The sequence below is a fragment of the Lathyrus oleraceus genome, chromosome 6 (assembly GCF_024323335.1).
Source record: "Lathyrus oleraceus cultivar Zhongwan6 chromosome 6, CAAS_Psat_ZW6_1.0, whole genome shotgun sequence".
NCBI classification, from domain to species: Eukaryota; Viridiplantae; Streptophyta; class Magnoliopsida; order Fabales; family Fabaceae; genus Lathyrus; species Lathyrus oleraceus.
In genome coordinates this window covers 431798469-431816970 of record NC_066584.1, presented here as the reverse complement: position 1 = coordinate 431816970, position 18502 = coordinate 431798469, and positions in this window count along the sequence as shown.

The window sequence follows — 18502 nt, the reverse complement described above, 5'->3', positions numbered from 1 at the left end:
TAGATGTGGTTTTATCCATACTCAACCATGAAATACCCCTTAGATAATGGACAAGTAGGTGTTGTGAATAAGGATCAAGGAGTGGCCAAGAAGTGTTACCAAGACAATCTTAGAATAGAGAAAACTACAATGGTTTCCAACCCGCCACCAAGTCCAAGTGCACACAACATAAACTTTATGGACCTAGAGCCAAGGTAGGAGTAATTGGAAGATATATTGGTCCCTACGGAAGGCCTCAAATAAGTTCAAATCGGCCCTCAGAATTTCTAGACTACAAATTTCCAATCCTCTATGACAAAAGACGGAGAATGGGAGATAATCCAAATGCTTCAAAAGAATGTATATTTATTCTCCTTTAGACCCTTAAATATACTAGAAATAGATGATGATAACATCAGGCATCGTCTTTCCCTTTACATAATAATTATGACGATTATACAAAAAAAAGTGCCATAAAGGGGGATAATCATTAACCAAGAAGAAAACAAGATGAAAGCGGCGAGGTACATAAATGAAATCAAGTATCTCACATAGTTATCTAACATAGTGTTGGTTAAGAAGTCCTAAGTTTATGGATAATGTGTGTGGATTTCAAACCCAATCTTGCATCTGAATGGAGGATCAGAGTCGGATGATGATCAGAAGCTACTATCATCACAAGCTCAGAACTAGCTTCTGATGCTCGCAATTTGATTATTTGTCTCTGATAGAAATTAAGTGGAAAGCGTTTTAGCTTCTAGTGACATATGTCTCACTTAAATGACACGTATTGAAAAGTCTATTGACACGTGATGGGTAATAACTGCTGGATAATGATGTAATTATTTTTTAATGATGTATCTCGCACCAATTTGTCATTAACTTTTGTTTTATTCAAAATAAAAACCTATTTTCGCTCAAGGCACTTAAACATTTCATCACAAACTCTCTCATTACATAACCCAAACCTTCGTTCTTAAGCTTTCTCCGAAAACACTCATTTTATCTTAAACCCTTTAGAACCCTAAAACTCCACCAATGGAATCTACTTCAAATCAAGCTCTGATGGTTGTAGATTCAGGAAATAATCTTCGTATTAATCCTAGAGCTATGAAGCTTAGAAGGGAAGATCTAAAGCTAATTGTATAACCGATTTTTGACTTCGAATCTTTTAGGGTTAATGAGCATCCTTTAAAATAACTTTTTGAAGCTCAAGGTTGGATGAAATTCTTTGATATGCTCAATGGTCCAACCTTTCCCTACCCGGTGAAATATTTTTTGGTTAGGGTTGAGGTATTTGATGAATGTGTTGATGTTATTGAAGAAATTTAAAAGATTACTGAGAATAAAGATTTCAAAGGGAAATCTAGGACTGGAATGGGTCTGAATAAGTTCAAGGATGTGGAAATCAGATTTGCTGTGATAGGGATAGAAGTGACCATCACTTAGAATCACATTGTGAAACTTATAGGTATGGACAACAAAGGAAGGTGTGTGATGAACACAAAAGACAATAGCCTAGAATCAAGTGTGATCAAGCAACTTATGTTCCTCAAATATGATGTTTTTTGTATAGTGAAGAACATGAAGATTGAGCCTAGGTTTCTATTCAAAATTTTGATTGGTTGTTTGATTCCGAGAGAAGGGAGTAATAATCAAATCTCTTAGGATCACAAACACTTTATCTGGTTTTTAATCAATATGGAGAAAATAAACTTACCTACATACATCTTCAACCATTTATGTGAAGCAATCAAGGAAAACATCAAACATGATAAGAAGAATGTTCTTTATATAAGGCTTCTTTCTGAGTAGTTTCATCAGAGTAGGCTGATTGAGGCTCGTATGGCTTTTGGTCCTACAAAAGATTTGGAAGAATGTTATGGAAATATTCTTTCAGCTGTTGTGTTGGGGAATATGAAAATAATTAAGAAGAAAGATCTTGTGCAACCTCTAACTGGAATAAGGATCAGAAATGTCAAAACTAACTACCTTAATGATTTCTCAACCATCTTTAAACTAGACAATCTTGAAGTTATTCAGGAGTACATCAACATGGATATGGAAGAAACTTGAGTCATACTTACCATGGATGGAATTCCATAGCCCCTAGAAATAAGTGTGTACAAGTCTTCATGAAAAAGGAGCATGTTATTTATAAATATGAGAAGGTGGTTAAAAGGCCAACTAAGAAGAAGGTTGTACACCAGAAGGAAGTTCATAAGGAGGTACAAGAAGTGGCCTCTACAATTTTCTTGATGCCTACCAAGATAAGAAGTGATCCACTAGCAAAACTCCTCAGAAGACAACATCTTCTAATTTGGTTGGTTTTATGAAAAAGAAGCTAAGGAAGATGGTGCTATAAGAAGAAGAAGAAGAAGATGATGATGATGATGATGACGATTATCTGCTAATAAAAAGGACCAAGGTTGTTGAATAAGGATCTTAGAACCTCTCCACATAGTCTATTCAAGAAAGATCTAGATTGATAGAATTTGCATTGGTCAATTAGGCTATGGAATAACCTTCCATTGCTGAAGCAAGTGGAAGTTGAAGCTGAAGCTGAAGTTGTGTTGAAGGAGGCTAAGGGTAATTCTGAAGCTGAAGCTTCTCATGTGCCATCAAAACTATTACTAATGCTCTTGAAACTATTGTGTAAGAAGAACAAGTTGCTTCAGATGTTGCAGAGGCTTCCCACACATGTAACCCTCTTAATTATGTATCTGATAATGTATTAAATCCTTCCAATTCACCACTCATTACCAAATCACCAACTCTAACACCACCTAAATCTCCTACACTATCATCAGAACATACACATTCACCAAAACATGACTAGAACTTATCTATGGATCATGTCATGCCATCTCCCAAAGCAACCTATGATTCAGATTCTCATAACATCGGTCAAATGCTTAAGGACTTTTCTCAAAAAGAAATTGTCCCTAGAGCATCTGTCCTAGAGAAACTAATAAGTGACCTAGTTGATGAGTTACCTTCTGAACAAAACCAACTAGCATGTCTCTTTGATTCTGAAAAACCCCATCCCTAAAATATCACGTTTGAACTCCTCATTAGTGTTTCCATCTCTAAGTCTACAAGCTCAAACCCAAGTTATGATTATGATGAATCAGACTTTAGACCTATTAGAGTCATTCCTCTCCAAATTGTTCCCCTTGAAATTGTTCCTCTTGAAAGTAAACCCTATGACATCCAACATAATGTCTAAACCAATTATGTTGAACCTGGCCTTACTAACCTTGTTCATTCTAAAAATCAAATTTAGTCTGAAACTGAACAAGTGTTAATAGAAGGATAATCTATACCAGAACCCTAAACCCAGCCTGAACATGAACAAGAAATCCCAGCACAAACCACAACTGAACCTCAACCAAACCTTATTTAAAATAAACTAGAAATTGAAACTCAAACTGACCTTGAACAAGTCACTCAGGACCAATCTGAACCTAAAACCACAAATTACCAAACTGTATTAAAAATACAACTTAACCATCAACCCCAACCATCTGATCATCACCTTTCTCCTTCTAAAGAAGTAGATGTTATGTTAGAATCTGGCACAGTAGCTCTACCTAGTCCATCTACACCTCACCCCACAAATCTCAGTCTACAGATAAACCTATGACCTCATATCAAATACCAAATGAAAGAGTTTAGGATTGTTATCTTTGATAGAGTTCAAAATTTGGTTGCTGAGAGGCTTATTGCATCTGATCATATATCTTATGCAGCTAAATAGGACACTCTTTGAACTTCTGTGGATACAATTCTATAAAATATCAAGTCCTTCTCATATGAGTCTGTAGCTTATTCTAGTCAGAAGCATGCACACTTAGAGGAAAATTGGATTATGTAGCTGCCAAGAGGTTATGGTTGCTAAGAAAGAAGAGATGATTCAGATGAAGATAGTGATTGCTAGGCAAGATGTCATGGGTTCTGATCTCAAATCTATCTTGGAGCTTCTGATGCATAAACCTTATTCTTTAGGATTTAGCAAACCCTTTTGTTTTGTCTTCTTAATTATTTTGAACATGCTTTTACACTCTGACTCGCTTCTTATTTGGTTAATGAAATATTTTGTTCAATATATTTTTTATTTCCTTTATTTTTGTTGATGACAAAAGGGGGAGTAGATATATAAGTATTTAAGCACTTGAATCTGACATTTATGATTTTTGCTTAAATCCTGAAGATTTATTTATTGTGCTTTAAAGTTTAAATTTAATTAATCTGGATAGAACCTAGGGGGAGCTTACAAACCTCATCCTTAAGACTATTAGACTCAGGGGGGGGGGGGGGCTTACAAAGCTCAAACCCTGGAGTCAACTTATTAATTAAATTAACAACCATTGTTATTAAATACTTGTGTTTGTCATCATCAAAAATGGGGAGATTGTTGGAACAAAATTGGTATGTACCATATCCCTTAAGTTTTGAAGATAACAAACTATTTAAATAAAAATTAGGTATACTAATATTTTTTCAAGTGTGCAGGACCATAGACTAAAATTCCAAGAATACTCTAAGTATTGGTTCTGTTATTGAATATTTAAAGTGAAGCTTAAGATCAGAAACTGATGGATCAGAAGCTGAATACTAGACTTTGAAAAGTGAATATCAGACTCTGAAGAGGTCAACGTCTGAAGACCAGACTCTGAAGAAGTCAGCCTCTAAAGACTAGAATTTGAAGAAGTTTGCTTCTGAAGGTCAGAACCTGAAGCCAGTCAAAGCCCAAAGACCCATGAGTCTGATAGGTTACTGTCAGACTCTGTGGCTTAGTTTGTTTTCTTCTGAACATGTGAAAACCTAAGCTTTTTCTTATATAGACAACTAGGATGTAACTGATAATTCATTTTGAAGGAAATGATATTCAATTGGCCTTTTAATGACATTAACCATTTGAAGAAACATATCAACGTATCTATTCAAGCTTCTCAACGTCTCTCTTGTGTAATATTTCCAATGATTCTTTTCCTTCTCTATATAAGGAGTTGAAGACTTAAAGAATAAAAAACCCATTGACATTAAAAGAGTATTTACTCTGTAAAAAAATTAGCACAAGTTTAACTTAGTATTTCTTATCTTTGTATATCTTAGAAATCCCTAAGTCTTAAAGAGTCTTCTTGTATTGTATTTTGTCTACACCTCCAATTATATATCAATTGGATTATCCTAAACAATATTTTATCTATTAAGTAGATTGTTAGAAGTCTCTTATTTAGTGTTTGAGTATTTGAAGTCTATTGCTTGGGTGCTTAAGCATTGCAAGTCTCTTGCTTGTGTGCTTGAGCATAAAAGTCTCTTACTTAGTGTTTGAGCATTGAAAGTATCTTGCTTGTGTGCTTCAACAAATTGTAATCTTGTATGATTATATTGAAAATCTCTTGTAAGTACATGATAATTGTATGCGTCTCCTTCTTTCTTTCATTCCTTATCTGTTGCTTATCACTCACCTCTGATTCAGACTCTAGACTTTGCGTTTAGAATCTGACTAATAGTTTGAAAAAGAAAAAAAAAAGTCTAACACAATTTAACTCTCATTCTTGTGTTTTTCTCACCCTCAAAGGTTTCCTGATTTTTCTCGTTTTTTGCGCAACAATTATTAACTCGTTATTTTTATGGTATTTATGAATATGTTATGCTCTTAAGATAGTACAATGCAAAAAATTAAAGTGCTGAAAAATAAAGAACACAAGAAATTATACTAGTTCCCTTTATTAACCAAAGGTATATCTAACCCCTTTAAACCTTGAAGGATTTTCCATTATGCTAGATCTTTGCAAAAGCATCATACCAAGACCTCTCTTACAATCTTCTAACATAAACGCCAAACATTATGGTGGACTTTGCCAATTCAAAGAACCTCCTACAACAAACACCTTATCACCACAAACTTGGTGATTAAGTTACAACATAATTTCGAATAATCTTAAGTATTTGAATCTTGAACAAGTATCCAGAAGTACTTATTCTGTTAACTATGTCTTCACACCAATCAAAATCTGAGTAACTCAGAAGTTTTGAGTTGGTTTCAGCACCAGAAGGGAACAAAACTCCATACTTCAGAGTTCCCTTTATATACCTCAGAATTTTGACAGCAACTTGATAATAAGACCACTTCGATTTACTCATAAACCTACTCACCATTCTAATTGCATAGCAAATATCAGATATGGTATTACACAAATACCTCAAAGAGTCTACCAATTGCTTGAACATTGTCACATCTACATCATCACCCTCAAAATCAGAGTCTAATTTCTGATTTGTATTAGTAGGTGTGACAGCAACTTTACAATTCAGCAGCTCAAATCTCTTCAGAAGCTCAAGTCATATTTCAAATGATGTAAAATTATGCCTTTCTCAGAGTACATAATCTCCATCCCTAGAAAATAAACCATATTTCCTAGATCAATCATCTCAAACTCATTCATCAGCTCCTTCTTGAACATAGCTATCTCATGTTCACAACTTGCTGTTAGCAATGTGTCATCAACATAAAGACACACCAGAATCATATTGCCTTCAGAAGTATGCTAAACATAGACACCATACTCCACCTCACATTTCTGAAATCTCTGCTTCTTGAAAAATGAATCAATTTTCATATTCTAAGCTCTAGGGGCTTCCTTCAGTCCATACAAAGATTTTACGTAATTTGTACATCATCCCTTCCTGATTCTTTTTCTTTTTAATCAAAGAGGTTGTGACACATAAACCTCTTCTTCTAGTGGACCATTCAGAAATGCAAATTTCACGTCTAAATGCATCAGAGGCCAATTCCTGTTAGCAGTTATAGCAATCACCAGCCTGATTGTTTCATATCTTGCTATATGCACAAACACTTCAAAGTAATCTAACCCAGGTTTCTGCAGAAAACCTCTCACAGCTAACCTTGCTTTGTGTTTCCAATTGATCCATCTAGCTTTAGCTTCACCTTATAAACCCATCTCACGCTGATGGGTTTCTTGTTCTTTGGAAGTTCTGTCAACTTCCAAGTCTTGTTTCTCTCTATGGTATCAAGTTCTTATTTCATGGCCTTTAGCCAGACTTTCTACTTGAGATCTTCTTCTGTACTCATGGGTTCAAAGTCTACTAACATGGAACACTGAATAGCATCCCCTTCAAAATCTACTTCAGTATCTTGCAGCACGCCAAACTCTACAAACCTTCTCAGAATATTTCTGATTCTTTGTGGCCTCTAAACTTTTTTAGAACCTTCTGATTTTGAAACAATATCAGATGCTAGAAATTTAGAAGTACCGACTTCAGAAGCATGACCACCTTCAGAATCTGGACTACCACTAGAATCTAAATCACCATCAGAATCTGGATCACCAGAATTTGAATCACCATCAGAATATGGACCAGGATTAGATTCTTCCTCAGAATTAATCTCGCCTTCTAATTCTGACTCACTCTCAGAATCATTTTCAGGCTCTGACTCATCTTTAGAACCAGAATCAATATCTTTAGAAGTTAACTCTGCAATGGAGTTGGATTGAGACTTGCTCTAATCCCATACTTTTGACTCTTTCACAAATAATATCTCTGCTGAATTCAACCTTATTAGTGAATGGACAATAAAGCTTATACGCACCTGTACTGTGATACCCCACCAGTAACATCACCTTGCCTCTATCATCCAGCTTCTTTCTAGTAGCATTTGAAACATGTCTATAATAGACAAAACCAAATACTCTGAAATGAATCACACTTTTCTTATCTCCAATCCACCTCTCAAAAGGAATAATTTCCTTCAACTTCTTGGTTGGACACCTGTTGAGCCCATATGTTGCAGTGGAAACAACTTCTCCCCATAAAGTGTTAGGAAGCTTCTTCCCCTTCATCATGCTCCTTGTCATATCAAGCAAAGTTCAGTTTCTCCTTTTAGCAACACCATTGTGTTAAGAGGTATACGAAGCAGTCACTTCATTCCCAATTACATTCTCCTTACAGAACTTCTTGAACTTTGTAGAGTTATACTCACATCCACCATCAGTTTTGAGAATCTTCAGAGTCTGACCACTCTGCTTCTTGTAACACCCCGATAATAATAAAATAATTATTTAAATTGAGTTAATAATATATTTATTAATTTAATTAAATAATTGGAAAATTTATTATTATTATTGGATTATTATTATTATTGGAAAATATATATAAGTTGGAAATAAAGAAAAGAGCCCATTTTGAGTAAAAAGGTTTTTCGTGAAAAACAGAGAAGCGATCGTGAAAGAGGAAAAAGGGCAAAAGGCAGAGCAAGAGGAAGAAGGTTGGAGAAGAGCTTGGAGCTTGAGATTCGCCGGATTAACTCAGGTAAGGGGGTTTATCGTTGATTAATGGGTATTATGGGATAATATGTAATGGGTAGTGATAAGCCGTTGATTTGACCCTAATTGGGATTATTGATGCTGAAGAATTATGATGGATAAATTGTATTTAGACTGTAATTGAATCTGTGTTTGGGTTAGTTGTGAAATTCCGAACGTATAGCTTTTTACGGAATCGGAATCGGAGGTCCGGAAGTCCTCCAACGGCGGAAAATGCGGAGAATTCTGCATTCTGCCTTGTGTTAGCGCAGGAACTGCTGTTTTGTCTGCGTTAACCGGTTAACCCAGGGCGTTAACCGGTTAACACTGTTGTGAATTGTGAAAAGGTGCTGTTTTGCCTGCGTTAACCGGTTAACCCAGGGCGTTAACCGGTTAACACTGTTGCGTTTTGCCAGAAAATGTGTTTTGCCTGCGTTAACCGGTTAACCCAGGGCGTTAACCGGTTAACACTGTTGCAGAATGGAAAAATTGGCTTTTTAATGTTGTGTACATAATTGAGAGTTGGCCTATGTTGGCGTATGATGTAATAGGGATTATTTCCCGCTGTTTTGAGCAGTATAGGTATTAGTAGAGTGTGCTAATACTGTGTTTAATTGATTTACATGATAATGATGTGTTGATACATGTGTTGATGATGTATGATGGTATGCATAATGACGTGAATGTATATATTATGCATGTATGTGTGAATGGACTGTTGTATGGCTTAGAGTGTGAGCATATGTCTATTCTTGAATTGTTGTTGATGCTGCATTGCTAGATGATTAGCGTGCATAGCATAGCCTTTGGGGCTGTAGCTAATTCCCATGGTGAGGAATTAGTGAGTGAATCATTGTGGATTTGTTGTTGATGTTTGCATGCTAGATGATTAGTGTGCATAGTCTAGCCTTCGGGGCTGTAGCTAATTCCCATGGTGAGGAATTAGTGAGTGAGTCACTAGGTCTCAAATGAGTGGGACTAGTGAGCTTAGTAGCCGTATCTGGAGGGATCGGTGAGCTTGAACTATATGTTCAAGAATAGTCGGTACCGCATGTGTGGAGTCTCATTGCATAATGTATGTATGGCGTATAATATGAATGGATGTATTCCAATATTATACGTGTGTTTGTGTTGTTATGGAGTATGATTTGAGATTATACTTGTGTTTTATGTTGGTGTTGAGTATGAGGTTGAGCTGATGTGCTGTTACTGATTGTATGTGCAATTAGGGTGATTAATGTGTTAAATTGCTTAACATGGCATTATATTCTATAATGCTTATTATATTGATTGAGGAACTCACCCTTACAACTATTTTTCAGGTAACGAGAAATGAGTTGAGTAGAAGTGAATGCTTGGAGTCTAGTGTAGTCTCCTTAGTGGGTCGTGCTCTGATAGATGTAACATCGGGATGGGATGTTTTATGTTGTTGAATAATTTATATGTGAATGTTACATGTTTTACATGATTGAGGAGATCTCTATCCGCTGCGTTTTATGCAAATGTTCATGTTTTGAATTAATAAAAGAGCATGACCGTTATATTGAATGGTGTGAATAATTGTGTGACACCCTTGAATGACATAATTACTCTGAATTGTTATATGTTTATTATTTTTAATTAAATATTTGGGGTATTTTAGAAGGGTGTTACACTTCTCATCCTTGATTTTGAATTTCTTAAATTCAGCAAACACCTTGTGTTTGAACTTTATAAGGGATACCCATATCATCCTTGTGGACTCATCCAAAAATGACACAAAGTATTTATTCCCCCCAGTGAAGGTTCTTGAAATGGTCCACACACATCAGAATACACTACTCCCAAAGCATGTTTTGCTCTTGGATCTACTTTTGATACAAATGCTAGTCTTGGTTACTTCCCTCTCATGCACACATTGGATGACTTTTATGGTTTCTTAATTGTAGGAATTCCACGTACCAGTTTCTTTGAATTCAAATGCCCTATGTTTCTGAAGTTCAAATGACCAAATATTTTGTGCCACATCTCACTTTGCTTCATAACACTTGTTACACTAAGGCATTCAGAATCTGCAGTTTTAACATTCACCATAAATGTTCTATTCCTTCCCTGTTCTGACTTCAGAATCAACTTATGATTACAGTCATACAACTTCAAAAGATTATCCTTCATGGTAACTGAGAATCCCATTTTCAATTAATATACCTAGACTCATCAAGTTTATCTTCATGCCAGGAACATACCAGACGCTCTAAATTAGTGCAGATTTTCCATTATTCAGAATCACTCTAACATTACCTATTCCTTCAGCATTCAAATACTTATCATCAACACATCTGATCTTGGTCCTCTTCCCAGAGTCAAAATAAACCAACCATTTCTTATTTCCAATAAGATGGTTTAAACAACCAGTGTCCATATACCACCAGTCTTCTAGAGACACACTATTAGAATCAGAAGCCATTCATAGCACATGTTCATCATCAAAACTTTTGTCTATATTCGCTTCTTCTGATTTCCTCTCCTTATTTGACCAACAATCTGCAGCGAAGTGGCCAAACTTCTTACAACAATAACATTGAACCATTCTCTTGTCATACTTCTCCCATCCCTTCTAACTCCTAGAAGTTGAGGTTTCTGACTTTTGAGACCTACCATGTCTTTTCTTGGCTTCTGACCAAAACTGCTTTTAATCTTTCTTGACAAAAGAAGCTTTCAGAGCCTGTTATACCTCTCTCTCATAGGTTCTTTCAGTCAGGCATAACTCTTGCGCCTCTAGACTGCTTTGCATCTCTTCTATTCTCATGGTGCTAATATCCTTAGAATGTTCAATTGCTACAACCATGTAATCAAATTGAGGAGTAAGAGATCTAAGTACCTTCTTAATGACAGTTTCTTCAGAGAGAGTTTTTCCACACGACTTCATCTCATTTGTGATCAGAATCACTCTGGAGATGTAGTCAGGTACCTTCTCATTGTTCTTCATGCTGAGATTCTCATACTACTTGCGGGTAGTGACTGAAGCTTCACCTTCTTCACTGATGCATAACCGTTGTATCACCACACCAGTGTGTCCCAAGAAGCTTTCACCATCGTCTAATCAACAATTTTCTCAAACATATTCACATCCACACACCTATGAATGTAGAATAAAGCCTTATGATCCTTCTTCCTCAGATCACGCTGAGCATTTCTCTGCACATCTGTTGCATTTTCGAGAAGTGCAACCTGAACGTAACTATGTTGATGAAATCAAGAACATCTTGAGCTCCAAATAACACACGCATTTGAATCATCTAACAATTCCAGTTTTTTCCATCGAACACTGGAAGCTTTGTACTCAGATCACTGTTATCGTTCATCTTTAACCTTGTACAATACACTCAGATCTCACTTAAATATAATGTTTCCCAATCCTGTAGAATTAAGATATGTGATTCTGTTACGATTCTGACCAGAAATTCAACATGAATTCTCTGAACATAAATCAATCACACAATGCCTCACTGTTTCACTTGTGTTTCCCTGTGGATCTGAGTCGGAGCTCTAGATACCAATTGTTGGTGCATAAGGTGATAAAGATGAACAATGAAACAAGAGAGAGAAGAGAGAATAATAACAAACTTCTACTACTCAAAAAATGTTTACAAATGGGTGTGCACACACATATTACTGCAGACTGCAAAAGGAATAAAAGATGTTATTTGTTCACACTACTCACTTGCTTAAATACAAGTGGGACTTAATGAGAAATACTAAAATAGCCTCTAAAAACTTTGTCTACAAGTTTTTGAAAATGAATTAATTATAATAGGTTGGTCAGTCAAATGCGTTGTCCACCTTAAAATCAATCTCAAACACACAAAACAATCTTTTTTGACCCCGTACATTGAAACCTTTTCAAACTTACTCTTTTTCCACCATCGTGCGTAGAAACTAAAATCAACCAACACATACTATTTTCAACGAACTACGAAGCTCTGACTTTCTCATTGCACTATGAGAATATGTAGGCATGAGGGTTTGAAACCTTAGCGAGCTCAATAATTAAAAAAAAAATCTCTTTTCTTTTCTAATTAATTTCTCTTGTAAATAATTAATAAATCAATTAAATAAAATAAATATACCCTTAACAAATAATCAACCTTAGAACTAGAGGAGGTTTTTGTTGAGTACAATGGATGCGAGAGGTGATAATACATTTCCCTCGCATAGACGACTCCCGAACCTATATTTGGTTGTGACGACCATCTTATCCCTTTTTTGTCTTCGGGTTTTATCATCATTTCTCATTTCCTTAGGAAGAAATAAAGTACGGTGGCGACTCTCTTAGTCATCCGCGAACGTGTGAGCGCATCACGAGATCGTATTTTTTGAGACGCGACAATGTGTTTTTGTTGTATACACATTTATATACATCATAAAACACCCCTATGAAAAATTATGCACATGTTTGGAATCAAAGTATGAAGCAATGCAATGAGTTAGAAATTTCGTAAATACGAAAAAGTGAATTGCTCCATCTTGTTATTCGAATACCATAATGTGGTGTTCAAATACCAAATCCCCAATGTTCAATAAAATTTGAATTTTACATATTTTTTGAAAATAAGAAAATTATGACGGTTATGAAAGTGCTATTGCGGCAGTTTAGCTGTCATAATTTAGAAAAATAGTGTTTTTTCAAATTTAAATACTAGTATTCAAATACAAATATGTGGTAGTTGAATACCACATCTTCCCAAGTGGATTGAGGCACAAGTAATGTCAAAGATCACAATAGATATAGTAAGGTGTTTTCGATAGAAATGATTAATTTGCAAGTTAAGAATACCAAAATGCATCTCAATTCCCCAGCTAGACAGGTTAGTGATCAATCTAAACTCAACCACAAATTTATCCTCTACAAGATGAAGAAGAATTGAAGTAAGTAAATGGATTGTAGCCTGAATAACTATACAAATATGTCATTTATTTCAACTCTTAATTTCCCTAAACTCTAATGACCCTTTTTGCCTCCTTTTTTTATCAAGATTTTATTTGAATACATCACCACTTATAAATATAGCTAGGCCTTATTTATTAAAGTCATAGGTTAATCGATTAAAGAGCAGCTTCAGCCCATGGTTCATTCTTTTTTTGGTAAAATTTTCTTTCTTATATAAAGGCGATTTTATGATCACTTTAGCAACAAGAAATCTGATATTGTACTCTTCGTTCATACTCACTCTCTTTATAGAAGTAATTTTATACATCTATTATCTATTATAATATATTAAAATAGATGCACACATTCTCATGATAACACTTCTACTTCGTTTGTGTCACATCATCTCATAGTCTTATGTGACACTTCCCAAAAGTCATTTTTACTATTCAAAAAGCTAAATACAATACTTCTACTCTATTGGAGGTCACGGGTTCGAACCCTCGCAAAGATAAAAAAAAAATATCATTTTAAATAAAATGGTCTAGCAAACCAACCATTACTCTAACTATCTTAGCTACCATTACTCTAACTATGTATATTCTCTTCTTAGTTACTTCAACTAAGAATATTATTTTAATTTTCAAAAATAAAAGAGATGTGAGAATCCAAACACAATAAAATATTTTTTTTTCTTTTCATAAAATTATAGCAATAAAAATAACACTTGAAACAAATGTTTTTAATCTTAAAGTAGTTCTTACACAATTTTAAAAGATAAGTCGCTCATAGTTGATCTTAAAAGATAATAGAGTATGCAACAATATTTTACCATATCTATATACTTTACTTACAATTTTTATATAATACCAAATAATAAACTAAATACAAACAACAAGATTTTTTATTTCTCACATATGAGAATATAGAGTTTTCTCATAGCGAATTATAGTTTTCTATTTTCTTTTACAATAGTGATCATATAGAGTATAACAAAAACAACAAAAATAATGTTTTAAAAAGAACACTCATATTTCAACTGATATCAATAATAAAATCAAATAATTTTTTACATTCCCATTAAAAAAATTAAAATAAGGATTAAATATATGTCACCCCTACCAATGTAGCGAGTTTTGATTTCACCCCCTATAAGATTTTTTTTGGGATTCCCCCCTTACCAAATCCAGATTCCCTCAATAAAGACCCTGAGATCACATTTTCGCTCATAATATGAAAATATGTCCTACGTGGCATTGGGCAACTTGCTAACTATGTAAACTTTCACACGTTGCATCAGTTTTTGATTTAACCCCCGTGAAATCTAGGGCTCACAAATCCAATTCGTGTTTTCGTTATCTTCTTCTTCCATTCGCGTATACGTTCTTATTCTTCTTCTTCTCCCTGGTGCAAGTTTTCTTAGAAGATAACATGGTTGGAAGCATCACAGTTGGAAGCAACAACACACCTTCCGTTGGATTTTCATCTTTACCCAGATGTGGATGCGATCGTTCAATGAAGATGTGGACCGCCAACACTGTTCAAAACCATAATAGGAAATTCTGGAGATATCGTAACACGGGGGTAAGAAAGTTAATAATATTGCACATCATAAAATCCAGTATGTGATATTCGTGTGTAAATGTTGTTTGTGTTTATAGAATGAGAATAGTTATGACCTATTTGTGTGGGATGATGAAATTGAACACTGTATGAATGAGAATACAAATATTCCAACAAGTTCCAAAATTGTGAGATGACAAATGTGAAGTTAGAAATCACAGCAAAGAAGTTAGAAAAAGCAAAGATGATGATTGATGCTCAGAAGAAGAAATATTTAAATTTGAAGATGGCACTTGTGATCTTGTGGTTTATGTTTGCAATGTTGTACAAGTTTATGTAATTTTCATCTTGTTGTAATTTGATGTAGCTTGATGTATTTTGAAGTTTATGCAGAAAATGCATTATTATATTTTGAAGATTATGCAGACAGTGTAAAACGCCTTTGTATTAATGAAATGTTACATTTTGTCGTCATTCAATAATTATGGTAAAAAGTAATGGAATTAATAGTTCATAACATGATTATAAAATGACACAAAAAGTGTGCATTAGTCATTACAAAATGTCACATTTTGATTTCTTCTTTGGAGATTTCTTTGTTATTTTCTTTGCAATTTGAGATCCATTGTCTTCTTGTGTCAGAATACCTCATTCATCTTCTGTCAAATACATTGGTTGGTTAGGGTTTGAACCAGACTCTATGATTGGTTTTTGAAACCATTTCAGCTTTATTCTCTCACTTGACCTCTTTCGCATTGTTTTGCCTTCTTGTTTGACTTTAGCTTTGCCTTTCTTTTTAGCACTGGTTGTTATGATGTCAGTTTCTGTTTGCATAGCTGGATTTGTTGTGTTGATGTCAGTTTCAGTTTCTATTCATGCTTTATTGCCACTTTGGTTTACATTACCTGCATTAGCCTTGACCTTTTTCTACAACAGTCAAATGACATACAATATCAAATTCATCTTTTGACAGAGAAACCAAACAACATGACTGAACAAACAGATAACATACCTTTCTTTTCAAGGCATTTGGATCTTGTATTTTGCTCTTGCAAGACTGAACACTGTATCCAAACTTATGACATTTTGTACACCTATAAGATACACCATGAAATCCTCTTTTAGCACCATCCTCGACACACTCCCTAATTCCTAGTTTTCTTGGCCTGCCATGACCTTTTTTTTGTACAGAGAAGGTAGAAGCTCTTCACTTTGAACTTCAGACCACATTTCCCGTCCATTTATGGGACTCAAAATAAACCATAACAAAGAGCATATTTTCCCTAGAATAACATTCATCAACAAACATTTCTGGATTATGTTGTCTATTACCTAAAGCTGGAACAACATGCCTACAAGGAATGCCAACCAACTCCTAGAAATTACATGTACAAGACCGCTTGGAAATGTCAGTATGAATTCATGTATGTTATAAGAATGAGTAATCTGAAATTTTCATCCATAGCCCAAGTTGGCATCCAATGACCACTCATAGCCACCTCATTATCAAATCTCTTCCTAGGAATTGGTATAATCTTGTGTGACCACTTATCAAGTTTGATGGCAGAAGTAGAGCACCTATTCATTAAGTACTTTCTAACTCACTCACACATGGTTAGTATAGGTTTATCCCTAGCTACTAAAATTGTCGCATTAAAAGACTCAACAATATTGTTCATCAATACATCACATTTAGGGTAAAAACTAAATGCATGCTTACACCAACATTTTGGAGGTACTCCCATTAGCCATGTTCAAGCCTTGAGATCTACTTGCTTCAGTTCATTCATTTTTAGCATCCATCCTTGACAGTAAGTTACCTTTGTCAACTCCTATCATGAGATCTCTTATTAATGATTTACCTCCAAACTTTTTCTTGAAATTTTCATACAAGTGTCTTAGGCACAACCTATGCTCCATTCTTTCAAACATTTCTTCAAATACTGCTACCAGACCTTGTAACAAATATGAAAATCACACACATTTAAATACAGTTAATAGTAGATAATTTAAAACATAATGAGAAATATGAAAACCACACACCTTTTGTTGATCTAAAATAAAGACATATTTATTATCTTGTCCAACATCTTCTATTAACAACTATAGAAACCACCTCTATCTGTCTTTTGTTTTAGTTTCCACATCACCAAAGGCCAATGAGAAGTATTGGTCATTGGGGTCACACCCTACAAATGTCTTCAAATGGCATCCATCAACCCCAACAAATGTCCTGCATCCATTTATGAAACATTTTTACAACCATCAAAATAAAAGTAAGAAGATCCAAACCTTGGTTAAATTGATGGATTTTGTTTGTCAACATTGATCTTCATAGTATTCCCAGCATTTACCATTTGCAACTCAGCAACATATCTCCATAAATTTGCATATTGCTTCTCTGCATCTCCTTCAATCATCTTCCTTTCTATTAGCTCTGCCTTCCATGCCCTGGCCACAGTAATACCCACATAGTAATTATGTCTCACGTCTTGAATAATATGACAAATCCTAACTGTCTCTCAGATGTTTTCCTTTTCTTCACAACTTCCTTGCCCACCCACCTTGAGTTTGCAGATCTATTATCCAAAATCCTAGAACATGTGCGGTTGTCTATTATTGTCTTTATAGCATAAGTGTGCTTATGGTCCACTTTAGAGCATAGCATTAGAAAACCATATTTAGCCTTGCATCCTATCTTACCCTATAACTCTCATTTTTTACAAAAGTAATTTCCCTACCATTTAATACTGATCACTCACAAATTGTCTCTCTAAAGTCATATAGAAGATTGAATTGCATACCCCACTTAAAATTAAAATTCTTATTCAACCGATCTTTCCTAAACTTATCAAACTTAGGCTCATTATCATCATCAGAAACATCTGGATCGGAGTTGTCTAGTGCATCACTAACATATTCATCATTTTACCATTTCTTCTTTTTGGGACCAGTTAACAATCCAACAACTATGGTACCCTCATTAATGGGTAGAGAAACATCAATTCCATCAAATCCATTTGCAATAACAGTGGTTCCTTCATTCTCACTATCATTAAACCTTCAACTCCCTCATCATCACATTCATCTAACTAGGGTCGGCCCAATCAATTCAGAGGCCCTGTTCTAATTTTAAAAATGGGTGTATATATATATATATATATATATATATATATATATATATATATATATATATATATATATATATAATTTTAATGATTATCAAAACAAAAAAAATCAATTATATTTTTTAATTATAAATTAATCAATTACATCAATAACAAAAAAAATCAAATACATTAAATAAAAGAAATTATAAATTAATCTTCAAAAAATATTAATAATTAAGTCATGGAGAAAAGACTTTAATTAATATTCAATTATATTTTATTATGTTGTGTTCTTCTCTAATGTAGTAACATAAAAAATTAATAATTATAAATTAAAAGCAAATTATAAATTAATAGTAAGAAAATAAATTACATTTAATTAAATAAATTATAAATTAATCATAAAAAATATCAATACTAATACATACTAATTTTGCTTTGAAACCAAATTGCAATTTGGTCTTATGAGAAAAAGTAGGTATAAAAATCGTCACCATTCTTGTTTTGAATTATGATACTACTGAGTAGTATATACAGTATAGTAGTATCTCATTTCATCCTAAAATTTTATTTATTTATATATTATAATTTTATAAAGAACACAACTT